The sequence below is a fragment of the Microtus pennsylvanicus genome, chromosome 7 (genome assembly GCF_037038515.1).
Source record: "Microtus pennsylvanicus isolate mMicPen1 chromosome 7, mMicPen1.hap1, whole genome shotgun sequence".
Classification (NCBI taxonomy): Eukaryota; Metazoa; Chordata; class Mammalia; order Rodentia; family Cricetidae; genus Microtus; species Microtus pennsylvanicus.
Genome location: NC_134585.1, coordinates 5510226 through 5523917, shown reverse-complemented (window position 1 = coordinate 5523917; position 13692 = coordinate 5510226).

Genomic DNA, 13692 nt, shown 5'->3' with positions numbered 1-13692 from the left:
TACACATGAATAGAAATAACAAGTTTGGTGGGCTTTGTTTTGTTTTGAGATGGTCTCACTACATAGCCCTGGCTGTCCTGGAACTCACTCTGCAGACCAGACTGACCTCGAACTCACAGAGATCCACCTGCCTCTGCCTCCTGAGTGCTGGGATGAAAGATGTGCACCAAAACACTCAATCACAGATTAAAAGTATTTTTTTAAGTGTTGGGCCCTTAACACTTTAGTACAAAACCAACACATAGAGGAGGATTTTTGTTTTGCTTTGTTTGTTTTTATTTTTGAGACAGAAGTTCAACCATGGCCACATAGTGAGATTTGACTTTATAAAGGAAGGAAGGAGCCTAGCAGTGGCAGGATCTCTGTGAGTTCAAGGCCATCCTGGTCTATAGAGTGAGTTCCAGGACAGCCAGGGTTATGTAGAAAGACCCTATCTCGGGGAGGGGCAGGGGGAGAACAAAAAGAGAAGGAGGAGGAGAAGAAGAAGAAAGCAATACGTAGAATTTTTTTTGTCAGTTTGTTTAGACTTCACTCAGCAGCTCTCCCTACAGTCCAATTATTTTGTTTTCCCTGAAGGTCTCTCTCCAGAGAGCAGATCTACCAGAATAAGGAAGCCGAGGCTCCAAAGCGGGTAGGTAAGATGAAGCGCTGGAGAGAGCCGTCCACAGGGACCCCCAGAGCCAGCAGAATGGCAGCCCAGACAGAAGGCTGTTGACCATTAGTAAGTCTTCCACAGACAGACTTCCAGGGTTCTCTGCCCTGGCAGGGTCAAGTACCCAGTTGTCCCTCTTGTTCTCCTCGTTCTGCCTAAGTCCTGAGGGAGGGTGTGAAAGCCGCAGGCCACTGGGAGGCAGAAGCATTAGCCGCACAGGTGGCTGTTTTCCTGCCCTCACCTTCCACACCCTCCAAGGTCTCCATCTAGCTTTTAAAACTAACAACAGGGGCCTAAGTACCCCAGGCCAGCCTCAAACTCACTAGGTAGCTGGGAACACCCTTGAACTTCTGATCCTCCTGCCTCAGCCTCTCAAGTACTGGGCTACAAGCCTACATCACCACACCCACACAGCAAGGATGTATCCTTTTTTTTTTTTAATCTTCTTTTTCTTTTTGATAGGTTGTCTCACTGTGTACCCCTGGCTGTGCCGAACTCACAGAGAGATACCTGCCTCTGCCTCTGCTGGAATTAAAGAAGCAAGCCTTAATTAAGAAGTTTCTTAATTTACAAGCTACTCCTTCTCAAACCTGTGACTTCTTCCCCCCCAGCTCTCTGTGGGCTTTGGCTGCGGGAGACTTTTGCTGCTTTATTTACACAAGAAACAATAGATGGGAAGCTGTGGGACCAGAAAGGTCACAAGACAAGCCGGTGGGAGGTAACAGGCTAATTAGGTAATTAAGGGGCCCTGTGGGCGGCTATGCACTGGGTTGCTAGCAGCATTTGGGCAGAAGTTGCATCTTATTTCTGTTACTATTGCGCATGACTCACTCACATGCTTCCGCTCCAACAGCTCCAGGAATTCCATGTTTCACTCAGTCCTCTCTGTAAGGCTGAAGAGGACATGAGCCTTCTGCTTCTAAATTCTGGCAAAAGGGAAAAAAAATTTCCTATTACACCTATTTGTCTGCCTCCTAGATTTTCCTGTGTCTTTAGATTTTTCTGTTGTCTCCAAACCCACATTTCTCAAGCTTCTCGGGGTCCCTGGGGCTGTGTCAGGATGTTATGCTATTCTGAAACTTGTTGGTTTGAGACAGGGTCTCCTGAAGCCCAGACTGACCTTTAACCTGATGCACAGCTGAAGCTGGCCTTAACTCTTGGCCCTCCTGCCTCTGTCTACCAAGTGTTAGGATTATGAATTACAGGCGTGTGCCACCACACTGGGCTCCTTCTGGAACATAAACTAAAGGCTTTCTGTTTTCTCTCCCAGAACTGTTTTCTGTGTAGGGCCTTCCCTGTAGCAGGCAGGTAGATGTTTGTTGTCTCAGTGTAGAGAAAGGAGGACTAGGCGAACCCGTGCGGCCTTTTCCAGATTTTGTGCCATGACTCCACGGGGAACAGCTCTTGTGTTGTTGAGATCACACGAGGCTCCACGGAATCCCCTCCACTCCCAGATAAGCCTGGGCCGCTGACTGAGGAGGTGCTGACTGGAGAAATCTGAACGTCAGGGTTCTCAGACCTGGTGCTGTTCTCCCCAGTACGAAGGAAGGCCAGGCCTCTTGAGTGCGAGTCTGGGATGGAGATGAGAGGAGTTGCCTAGTGACTGTCGTCTTCAGGACGTCTTAGGTAGCTGGCATACTATTGCGTTGGGCAGGATGGTCACGTCTGTAATGCCAGCATTTAAGAGGATTACTCTTGAGTTTGAGGTCAGCCTGGGCTACACAGCAGGTTGCAGGCCAGCATTAGCCTTGTCTCAAAAAAGCAAATGGACTGGAAAGATGGCTCAGGAATTGACAGTGCTTCATGTACTATCTAAGGTCCAGGGTTCAAACCCCAGCACTCACATAAGAAGCCAGGTGTCCCACACAGGCCTAGCAATCCCAGCTCCTGGCGGGGAGGGAAACAGTGGGATCACAGGTTGTCTGAATTCAAGGAGAGACCCTGCCTCAGAGGAACCGGCAGAGAATGATGGAAGAGGACACCCAATGCTCTCTTCTGGCTCCTCTTACACACACAGGCGACATAGGCACACCAAAATAAATGTGTGTTAGTTCCTTTTTCAGATTGAATTCTATGATTATAAATTGTGTGTATATATCTGTGTACAGATATGTGCTTATGAGTGTATACACCTGAAGAGGCTGGAGGAGCTGGAGTCCCCAGGAGCTGGAGTTACTAGTGGGTGTGAGGCTCTTGACAAGGGCGCTGGGAATTGAACCTGTGTCCTCTGGAAGAGCAGTACATGCTCTTAACTGCTAAGCCATCTCTCCAGCCCCCATAAATTGCTTAAAGCCCCAGGGTCAGGAACATAGCTCAGTGGTCGAGTGTTTGCCTGCGTGTACAATTTCCCAGGTGCAGTCTCCAGTAGAGGGGGCTGGACACTCAGAAACTGCAGTCTATTTTGTCGGCCCTGGCATTAGTGCTTTCTTCATTTCCCAAAATCATGTTAGGCGATGTCTGGAAGGATAACCAGAAAATGACGTCCAATGAAGAAGGGAACATTCTGGGTCCCTCTTATCCTATGCATCCTGGGAGCTCGCAGCACACTGCGGCCTGACCTGCAGGACCTTCTGGAGCACAAAGCCATCTCCCCCGTGTCTTGTCATCACAGAAATCCCAAGACATCCGGGCACAACCCAGGGAGCAGCCTGGAGGTACGGAATGACCCATCGCGGCTAATTGCAATCTTCAATAATTGCTGCCTGGCAAGCACAGGCCTCTGGCCTGTGCAGATTGATCTGCTGGGAGGAAAAGGGTAAATCACAGATAACTAGTTGTTTGTCAGGTAGGAAGAAAATCCAGTCCCTGGGCTAGCAATTACCAGCTGAGCCATGCAGAGCCACTTACAAAACACGGTCACAAGGAAGATGAGGAAACCAAGTACTTGAAGGAGAAAGGTCAGTCAGCGAGCCCAGCTCACCGGGGCAAACAAAGAGAAGAGGACTCCATTAGTACGTGAAGGAATTGTTTTTGACCCTGTCTAGAACAATTGGAGGCTGGGACGTTAGGAAAGGATTAACAGCAGGGTGTGGTGACACAGGCGTTAGGAGAGAGGCACGCAGATCTGTGAGTTCAAGGCCAGCCTGGTCTACCTAGTGAGTTCCAGGAGAGCCAGAGAGCTCTTGTCTGAGGACACTAAGAAGGGTGGGGGGCAGCTGTGAGAGGAGGAAAGGTGGGGGCAGCTGTGAGAGGAGGAAAGGTGGGGGCAGCTGTGAGAGGAGGAAAGGGGTGGGCAGCTGTGAGAGGAGGAAAGGTGGGGGGCAGCTGTGAGAGGAGGAAAGGTGGGGGGCAGCTGTGAGAGGAGGAAAGGTGGGGGGCAGCTGTGAGAGAGGAGGAAAGGTGGGGGCAGCTGTGAGAGGAGGAAAGGTGGGGGGCAGCTGTGAGAGGAGGAAAGGTGGGGGGCAGCTGTGAGAGGAGGAAAGGTGGGGGGCAGCTGTGAGAGAGGAGGAAAGGTGGGGGCAGCTGTGAGAGAGGAGGAAAGGGCTGGGCAGCAGCTGGGGGAAGAGCCTTCGAAGCCTGGAGCCGCTGACTGAAAGGAAAAGGAGGGGAGCACCTGAAGAGCCAGTGATGGGAAACTGGCCTCAGTGGGGGGAGAGAAGCGGAAGCGGATGCAGGCGTCTGCACAGAGATGACAGAAGCTGAGGGATGCTCTCTGACTCTGATTTACTGAGTGCGAGGTGCTGCGAGAATAACCATTTGAGTAAGATGCTGAGGAGCAGGGATGAGTAAGGGGGGCTGGTGAAAACCAAAGAAAGGTATGCTTTGCCAGGCAGTGATTGCGCACGTCTTTAATCCCAGCACTAGGCTGGCTGAGCTGATCTCTATGAGTTCAAGGCCAACCTTGTCTACAAAGCGAGTTCCAGGAAAGGCACCAAAGCAACACAAAGAAACTCTATACTGAAAAAACAAAGCAAAAGGAACAGTAAGCTTAGAAACAAAACTGTCACCAGATGAATGGGTCCCAGTGACAGGTGCCAAGAGGACGTTTGTCCATCAGACCAGGTCTTTCATCTCGGCCAGTTCATGAAGAGGGAAAGGTGGGGACCAGGTCCATAGTGCAGAGGAGATCCTAGTTGAACGGTAACAATTTGGGGTTCATCAGTAGAGTTTGTCTCTGGGGTGCTGGGAAGTTTTGACTTGACTCATGGAGAAAACGAAAACAACAAAACAAAACTGAAAAGCCAAACTCGGAAACGACAAACCCTCAGCGTCTAAAGGCCACCATGGAGGTGGAAGACTCCGTGATGGAGAGTCAGAAGGTAGGGCATTATATCATTATGTCGAGGATGGAGAGCTGGTCACTGCCAGCGCCTGTAATCTCAGCCCTTGGCAGGGAAGACCTGAAGAACAGAAGTTCAAGGCTACCCTTAAGTACACAATGTATTGAGGCCAGCCTGGACTCTGTGAGAACTTATCTAATTTTTTTTTAAGAAATGGGCGTGTGTGTGTGTGTGTGTGTGTGTGTATTTGTTCTTGCAGAGAACCTAGGTTCAGTTTCCAGCATCCATATGGTGACTCCTAACTGCCTATAACTCTAGTTCAAGCATCTGGCGCCCTCGTCTGGACTCTGAGGGCACTGCATGTGCATGGTACACAGACATAAAGGCAGGCAAAACTCCCATATACATAAAAAAGGTTAAATAGGCATAAGTATCCACACTGATCCCCAGCCACAGAGTCTCGCTCCCGTGAGTCTCTTCTATCCTGGGTTTCTTGTGCATCTTTCCATAGTCTTTGCATATGCAAACACACCCTACAATAATTCTTTTGAAAACAGCAGCTTAAAGTTAAAAAGAAAGAGACAGGCTGGTCCCTCGGGACCCCATTTGGGAAGCTGAAACAGAATATCCAAGTGTGAGGTTCAGACCAGACTAAGATGATAGCAAGACCCCACTCAAAAATGCGGGGAGAGGGCTGGAGAGATGGCTCAGCGGTTAAGAGCATTGTCTGCTCTTCCAAAGATCCTGAGTTCAATTCCCAGCAACCACATGATGGCTCACAACCATCTGTAATGGGGGCTGGCGCCCTCTTCTGGCCTGCAGGCATACACACAGACAGAATATTGTATACATAATAAATAAATAAATATTTTTAAAAAATGTGGGGAGAGTGTGCTCTCTGGAAGAGCAGCCAGTGCTCCTGACCAGTGAACCATCTCTCCAGGTGCACACCACACACACAGGCACACACACGCATGTGCACACACACGCACTCACATACTAGTGTGTGTTTGCACAGGTACACACACATACAGAGGCCGAGGGACAACTTGCAAGAGTCCTTCAAGAAGACCTTCCGTCTTCTCCTTCACCGTGTGGAACCCAGGGATGGAACGCAGGTCACCAAGTGGGACAGACAGCAAGCCCCCATGTCCACTGAGCCAGTTCACCAGGCCCATTTTAGTTTTCTGCCTGCATGTATCCCTGCAGGCCAGAAGAGGGCACCAAATCTCATTACAGATGGTTGTGAGCACATGTGGTTGCTGGGAATTGAAAAACCAAAAAAAAAAAAATTTAATAAATAAGCCCCACCAGAGGGAGTGTCACCCATGAGTTAGAGACCAAAAACAACAACAAAAACAAACCGTGTTACCTGTGTTCAAATGTATTTTTTTTTTAAATTTTTAAATGAATCATTTTGCAAGGCTCATTTGTAATGCAAGCAGCCACTCCCTAATTTGCTTTGGAAATGTTGGCGTTTGTGTACAGGGTTTTCTTAAACCGTGAAAGATGAACATCTGCAAACCACACCCTGACCGCTTAAGTTTGTCACAGACAAAACCAGCCAAGCGAGTATGACGTTATAAAAAAAAAAAAACCAACAAACCACAAAGGTAGTCCAGAGAGGTTGAGTTGCTGGGGCACCGGGGGAGGGGAGGAGCACATGATACCAGTGGAGAGTGGGGTACCGGCTTCTTTCTTCCAGGAAACTAGCACCCCAAACAGGACCCTACTGAAGAAAAGATCATGCCATTTTTTTTGAAGGAGAGATTAGGGGCTGGAGAGGTGGCTCAGGGGTTAAGAGTGCTCGCTGTTCTTGAAGAGAACCCCAGTTCAGTTGACAGTACCCACATCAGGTAGTCACAAACACCTATCACTCGAGTTCCAGGGGATCCAAAGCTCTCTGGCCTCCCACCCACACGAACACAAAACACATAAACTTACGCAAGTACACATATAGAAATAATTAATCTTTTTGGTTTTTTGAGACAGGATTTCTCTGTGTAGCCCTGGCTGTCCTGGAACTCACTCTGTAGACCAGGCTTACCCTAAACTCAGAGATCCACCTGCTGCTGCTTCCTGAGTGCTGGGATTAAAGGTGTGCACCACTACCACCTGGCTAAAAATAAATAATTTTTAAAATATTTTTCGAGACAGGGTTTCTCTGTAGCTTTGGAGCCTGGCCTGGAACTTGCTCTTGTAGATCAGGCTGGCCTCGAACTCACAGAGATCTGCCTGTCTCTGCCTCCCAAGTTCTGGGATTAAAGGTGTGCAACACCACAGCCCGACTTAAAAATAAATAAAAAATTAAAACCATTTTTTTGAAGATTTATTTATTATACAATGTTCCTCCTGCATGTACACCTGCACGCCAGAAGAGGGCAACAGATCTCATCAAGGATGGCTGTGAGCTACCAAGTGATTGCTGGGACTGGAACTCAGGATCCCTGGGAGTGCAACTAAATAGTGGGGGCTGGTATTGGGCAAAAGAAGTAGGGATATGAATCTTATTTTGAAACTTTTATAATCATTGATCTATTATTTACTCAAAACAAAAGCTTTAAAAGGAAAGATGGGGGCTAGGTGGAGTGCAGTGGTAGAGTTCCTGACAGGCACGGGCAAGGTGGCAGTGTCTGTGTCCTAGCCTAACACTGAAGAGAGAAACAGAAACGAGCAGAGAGAAAGCCCATAGGCTCTCTCTTGGTTCTTCAAGACGGGATTTCACTATGTAGTCGTGACTATCCTGGAACTCACTCTGTAGACCAGGCTGGCCTCGAACTCACAGAGATCCGCCTGCCTCTGCCTCCCTAGTACTGGGATTAAAGGTATGCACCACCGTTGGACAGGGCTGGTGGCACGTGTCTCTGCAAAAACAAGTTCAACTCCACACGAAAATGCAAAAATAGTTGACATGGGGCTGGAGAGATGGCTCAGAGGTTAAGAGCATTGCCTGCTTTTCCAAAGGTCCTGAGTTCAATTCCCAGCAACCACATGGTGGCTCAAACATCTGTAATGGGGTCTGGTGCCCTCTTCTGGCCTGCAGGCATACAGACAGAATATTGTGTACATAATAAGTAAATATTTTTTTAAAAAAATAGTTGACATGGCATTTTGGCGCAAGCTTGCAGTTTTTACTTTATTATTATTATGGTTTTCTGAGACAGGGTTTCTCTATGGCTTTGGAGCCTGTCTTGGAACTAGCTCTTGTAGACCAGGCTGGCCTCGAACCCACAGAGATCCGCCCGCCTCTGCCTCCCGAGTGCTGGGATTAAAGGTGTGCGCCACTCCTCCTGGCTTTGCTTTATTATTTTTACTTATTTAGCTTTGGTTTATGTGTAGGAGTGTTTCTGAATGTATGTATGTGCACCACACTTGTGCAGTTCCTGCAGAAGCCAGAAGGTGGTGCTGGATCCCTTGAAACCAGCAGCAGATGGCTGTGAACTGCCCAGTGGGTACTGGGAATCAAACGGAGATCCTCCCTCTGCAAGAGCAGCAGGTACTTCTACGTGTGACCATCCTCCTGCCTCAAGAAGGTGGTTTTAAATGCTCTCAGTGGGGCGAATGTCCTCTTTCCCCATAGGCTACAATTTCTATACTTTTAGCATAGTCTCCAATTGCTTATCCTGTTAGTTCAGGATGCAGAGCTTCATTTAATAAGTACCCCAGGGTTTGAGATCCCCTCCTTTTCTGATTAAGACTCAGGCCCATAGCCAACTGCCGGCAACTTTCCATCCCAAGGGCTCTGATGAGCCGCGTCAGCCTATGACTGGGGAAAGAGAGGACCAGAGCCTCCTGCTTCTGGCGACTCTTGGGTTGATTTCGGTGTGAGGTGCACTTACAGCTCCTCAAAGATCAGGCTCTTGAGGCCACATGAGGTCGAGCAGGTGACCTTTGGGCCCTGACCTGTCTCCATGGCCATGTTTGCTGGAGCACACATTTAGGGAAATTTTTACAAAATCATTCGTTTTCTTTTAAAATGACGTATAAGTGTGTTTGTCTATGTGAAGGTATGGGCACAGAAGTGCAGATGCCCACAGAGGCCAGAATATGGCATTGGATGCCCTGGAGCCGATGTCACAGACACAGCGAGCTATCTGATGTGGGTGCTGGGAAGCAAACTTGCTCTTAACTGTTGAGCTATCTCTCCAGCTCCCACTTTTAGGACAATGTTAATTGGTGCACCACAAACCCTCTCAAATTAATTCTGGAAAATCCTATGTAATCTGTAAACCCTGACGGACAGTCATGGGGACATTAGCGGTTCTGAGATGGCGTGTGACAATGAGACCCCCCGTGACTTTCCTCAGCCCACTGCTTTCTTAACCCATAGACATAGAATGCATGGACCCAAACAACTCTGTTTACAGGGAACGTATGAGCTATCTGTTGGTTGGGAGTGAAAACAGTTCTCGGTCTCTGAAAATCTGGGAAGATTTAGGAGTCTCCCCAAGGAGCTGGAGAGGTTCATGATTCATGCAGCTCCCCACCCCTCCGGTTGAAAGAGTCCCAGCAACTCCCTTGTCTCCCTGGGAGGTTCCCAAGCAAACAGTGAGGTCAGCAGACATCCTATCCCTCTCAGTTCTGGCTTCCAGAGGTTTTTGTTGTTGTTCTTCCTGGGAACATATTTTCTCCCTCTTTTTATTCAGAAGCTAGAGTTCTTTTCCTCTCTCCACTCGGATGCCTGCAGACTACCCACGCTGGCGTATTTCCCTCCCTTCTATTATTTGGTTTTTCAAGACAGGGTTTCTCTGTGTATCCCTGGCTGTCCTGGAACTTGCTCCATAGACTAGAATGGCCTTCAACTCAGAGATTCGCCTGCCTCTGCCTCTTGAGTGCTAGGATAAAAGGCACGCACAATCACCACCTAGCAAGTTTACTTATTTTTGAGAAAAGGTTTCATTGTAGCCCTAGTGGGTCTAGAACTTACTCTGTAGAACAGTCTGGCCTCGAACTCCTGAGTGCTGGGATTAAAGGATGCCACCCTACCTGGCCCTGGTATCTTCATTTACAAAGGCTGAACTGGGAAGCAGATGTAACTTGGGTGGTGACGGCCCCTAGGCCAGCCACACCTTAATCTCTTCTTGACATTCTCACCCCCATTTCCCAGAGAAAACTGTAAGGCACAGTTGTGATCACCTGGAAAAAATTACTTTAAAAACTGTATTTCTTAAGATTTTTCCAGTCCTTTTCTCCTCATCAGCAATCATGCAGCTTAAAGAAAATAAAATCTCTAAGCAGGCAGGGATGTGGGAGCCAAGGAAGCCATCTTCGCACTACGAGTAAGCAGAGCTGTAAGTCTGAAACCAACAAGTAATGTAAAAAGCTAGTTTCTGTCTTTCTTACTCTCTTTGCTTGGAGGTTTTTCAAGTTTTGTTAGCAGTGAGGGGACAGAGGCACAGCTCCAAGTCACCTTCAGCCATTTGAGGAGTTCCTTTAATATGTATATATTTGCCTCCATGTATGTCTGTACACTGCAAGTGTGCATGCCTGCCAAAGTCAGACGCCGAAATCCCCTGGGACTGGAATTACAAATGCCTGTGAACCTCCGTGTGGGTGCTGGGAGCTGAACCCAGTGCTCTGGAAGAGAAGCCTGTGCTCTTAACTCTGAAGCCATCTCTCCAGCACTCTCCCCCATATGTTGGGATGTAGCCCTGGCTGGCCTAGATCTCACAATGTAGGCTTCAGCAGGCAAGCATAGGAGTGGTTTAGGAAGCTCTGCTTGGTTTGGGCTCTGCACACCACTCTTTGAAAACCTCACCCAGCAGCTTGAGAGCCTCACCTGTGCACACTATACACACACACACACACTACACACACACACACCTCCCAACACCTCAGGCCCCTACCCCCATCAGGCTATAGCACACCCCTCTTTGAACAGTGGGATAAGCTCTCCCTCCCTTTAATGACCGGCAAATTCAGTTTCTATTTAAATGTATTCCCAATACATCCTGGGACAGGATGTGCATCTGTAATCCAGTCTGAACTGGTTCTGGATTCCTGCCCAGTAAGGCAAAATTATCTCATCAAGTGAATTTACAGGGAGAACTCTCTATTTAGCATAGAATGTCTGCGCATGGCTGAGGGTGCACAGGATCCCGATCAGATGCCTTGTGGGAAGGGGCTTGTACAAGAGAAAAACAATTATATGAGCTAATTTATCAGGCGAAACAGAGACCGGCCCTCCCCACATCCTCGGAAACAAGCTCTGCTTCAGTGAGCCTCTGGAAGAGAACCCTGACAGTACCTGTGGTCCTGCTGCAGCATGTAGGCATGTAGGATGGTCTGCTCCATCCCTGTGCTTCCTAGGGATTTAGCCATGAGCCACCATGGCTGGCCTTGGCATTCCCATAATCTTTTAGGGAACCCAGTTTAGGAAAATCCAGGATTCATGGCTTTGACATAGAAAAGACTTTCAGGGCTCTCTTGTTTAAAGCAGTTGAGGGTTAATAACAGAAAGGGTGCCAGGTAGTGGTGGCACACACCTTCAATATCAATCCTTCAGAGCCAAAAGCAGGCGGTTCAAGGTTAGCCTGGTCTACAGAGTGAGTTCTGTCAGAGGACACGAGTTGGGCTCCCAGCACCCATGTCTGGTGGCTCACAATGCCCTCTGTTAGCCTGCACTTGCACACAAGGGGCATGCACACACATATACACACAGATAAAAATAAATCTAAAATAGAAACTCAACAATGTACACCTGAGAGCACGGGTGTGTTACTTTCTCAAGAAGATTTGCAATATTTATTTATTTAGGTTTTTTGAGACAGGGTCACTATGTAGCCTGGCTGTTCTGGAACACATTCTGTAGACCAGGCTGGCCTCGGATTCACAGAGATCCTCCTGCCTCTGCCTCCTGAGTGCCGGGATTAAAGGCGTGCGCCACTACTGCTGGTCTAACTTGCAATATCAGAAAAACACTTTTTATTTTTTTGTCTTTTCAAGACAGGGTTTCTCTGTAGCTTTGGAGCCTGTCCTAGAACTATAGAAAACCACTTTCAATAGAATTTAAGCGTGAGGGTTAAGAGAAAAAGAGACATTGAAGGAAAGTGTAAGGGTGGGGGTGGGTGTTGATGTGCTAGGCCTTCCTGTTACCTAAGGCGGGTTCCATCCAAGCTGACTCAAGGCTGAGCACCCACTCTGACATCACAGGCCCAGCGATGGTGGAAGCGTTGCGTGGAAGTTGTCCCGTAAGACAAACCATTGAAGACATTAAGGCAATGAGGTGAAAATGGAAAGGGTAGCAATAAGGGGTGAAAGACAACGGAAGACAACCTACTCTTACAGTTCTTGTAGGTCACATGGTCTTTATTTGCAAGTCTGTACATGTAGTGTAGAATCTGATAAGAATAAAAACTAGCCCGGTGCCTGGCTGTGGTGTTGCAGGCATTTGGGGGGGGCAGAGGCATTTGGGGGGGCAGAGGCAGGCAGATCTCTTTGAGTTTGAAGTCAATCTGGTCTACAAGAGCTAGTTCCAGGACAGGCTCCAAAGCTACACAGAAAAATCCATCTCGAAAAACCCAACAAACAAAGAAATAAACACAAACTAAATGGAAATGCTATATGGGCCTGTGGTGGTTTGAATGTAATGAGCCCCACACACTCACAGGGAGTGGCTGGTAGTTTGAATGTAGCGAACACCCACAAACTCACAGGGAGTGGCACTGTTAGAGGCGGCTCTGTTGGAGTGGGTGTGACCTTGTTAGAGGAAGTGTGTCACTGTGAGGGTCTGGATACGGCCAAGTGTGTCTGTTGGCTCCCTGTTGCCTGGGAGATGTCGTATTCTCCACTCCAGCACCACGTCTGCCTGCATGCTGCCATGCTCCCCGTCATGATGATGATGGACTGAATCTCTGAAACAGTAAGTGAGCCTCCATTAAAGGTTTTCTTTATGAGTTGCCAGAGTCATGGTGTCTCTTCACAGCAACCAAAACTCTAACTAAGACACTGTACAAGCATGAGGACCCAAGTTCAAATCCCCAGTACCCATGTGAAAGCCAGGCATGCTGCACAAGTCTGTACCCCCAGCACTGGAAGAGACAGATCACTCGCTGGAGCTTGCGGGCCAGCCAGTCTAGCCAATCAGTGAGCTCCAGGTATGGTGAAGTGCAGACACGGGAAGATAGGCCTGCATGAGCATCTGTTCTCTCCACTCATGAGGGAGAGAGCAGGGGCGTGGGGCCACACATACGTACACTCATGTGCACATACCCACACAAACACATACATGCAGCATGCCCACATATGCATCTCCTTAGCTGCGGTCTTGATAGGGGACTAGGACTGCTGGCCCTTCTTGCTACCCCAAGATCCTTGCATCAGCATCTTCGGGAAAGCCGTGAGAGAGGCAGGGCCTGGGTTCTACCCGACCTTGGAGCTGATCATCACACCCATGCTAGTCAAGCATTCCACCTCCAGTTACACAACCCAAAGCCTAGGATTTGTTATATATATATCAATTTGATTTAATTTTGTGTTTATCTGTGTGTGTGCTGGTGTATGTGAGTGTAGGTGCCCGTGGAGGATCTGAAAGGCTCCAGGCAGTTATGAGTTATCCAGTGTAGATGTTGGAACCAAAGTTGGGTCTCCTGTACAAGTTGTTTTTTTTTTTTCAGCAAAGCCTGTTTTCTTGGTAAGGTAGTGCACACTTGCCATCTCTGAACTCAAGAGGGTAAGGTTAGGTGGTCTTGAGTTCAAGGCCAGACTAGAGGTACAGTAGCGACGTCTGTTTCATATAGCAACAAAAGTACATTTATTATTATTTTGGTTTTTCAAGACAGGTTTTCTCTGTGTAATATCCCTGACTGTCCTGGAGTTTAA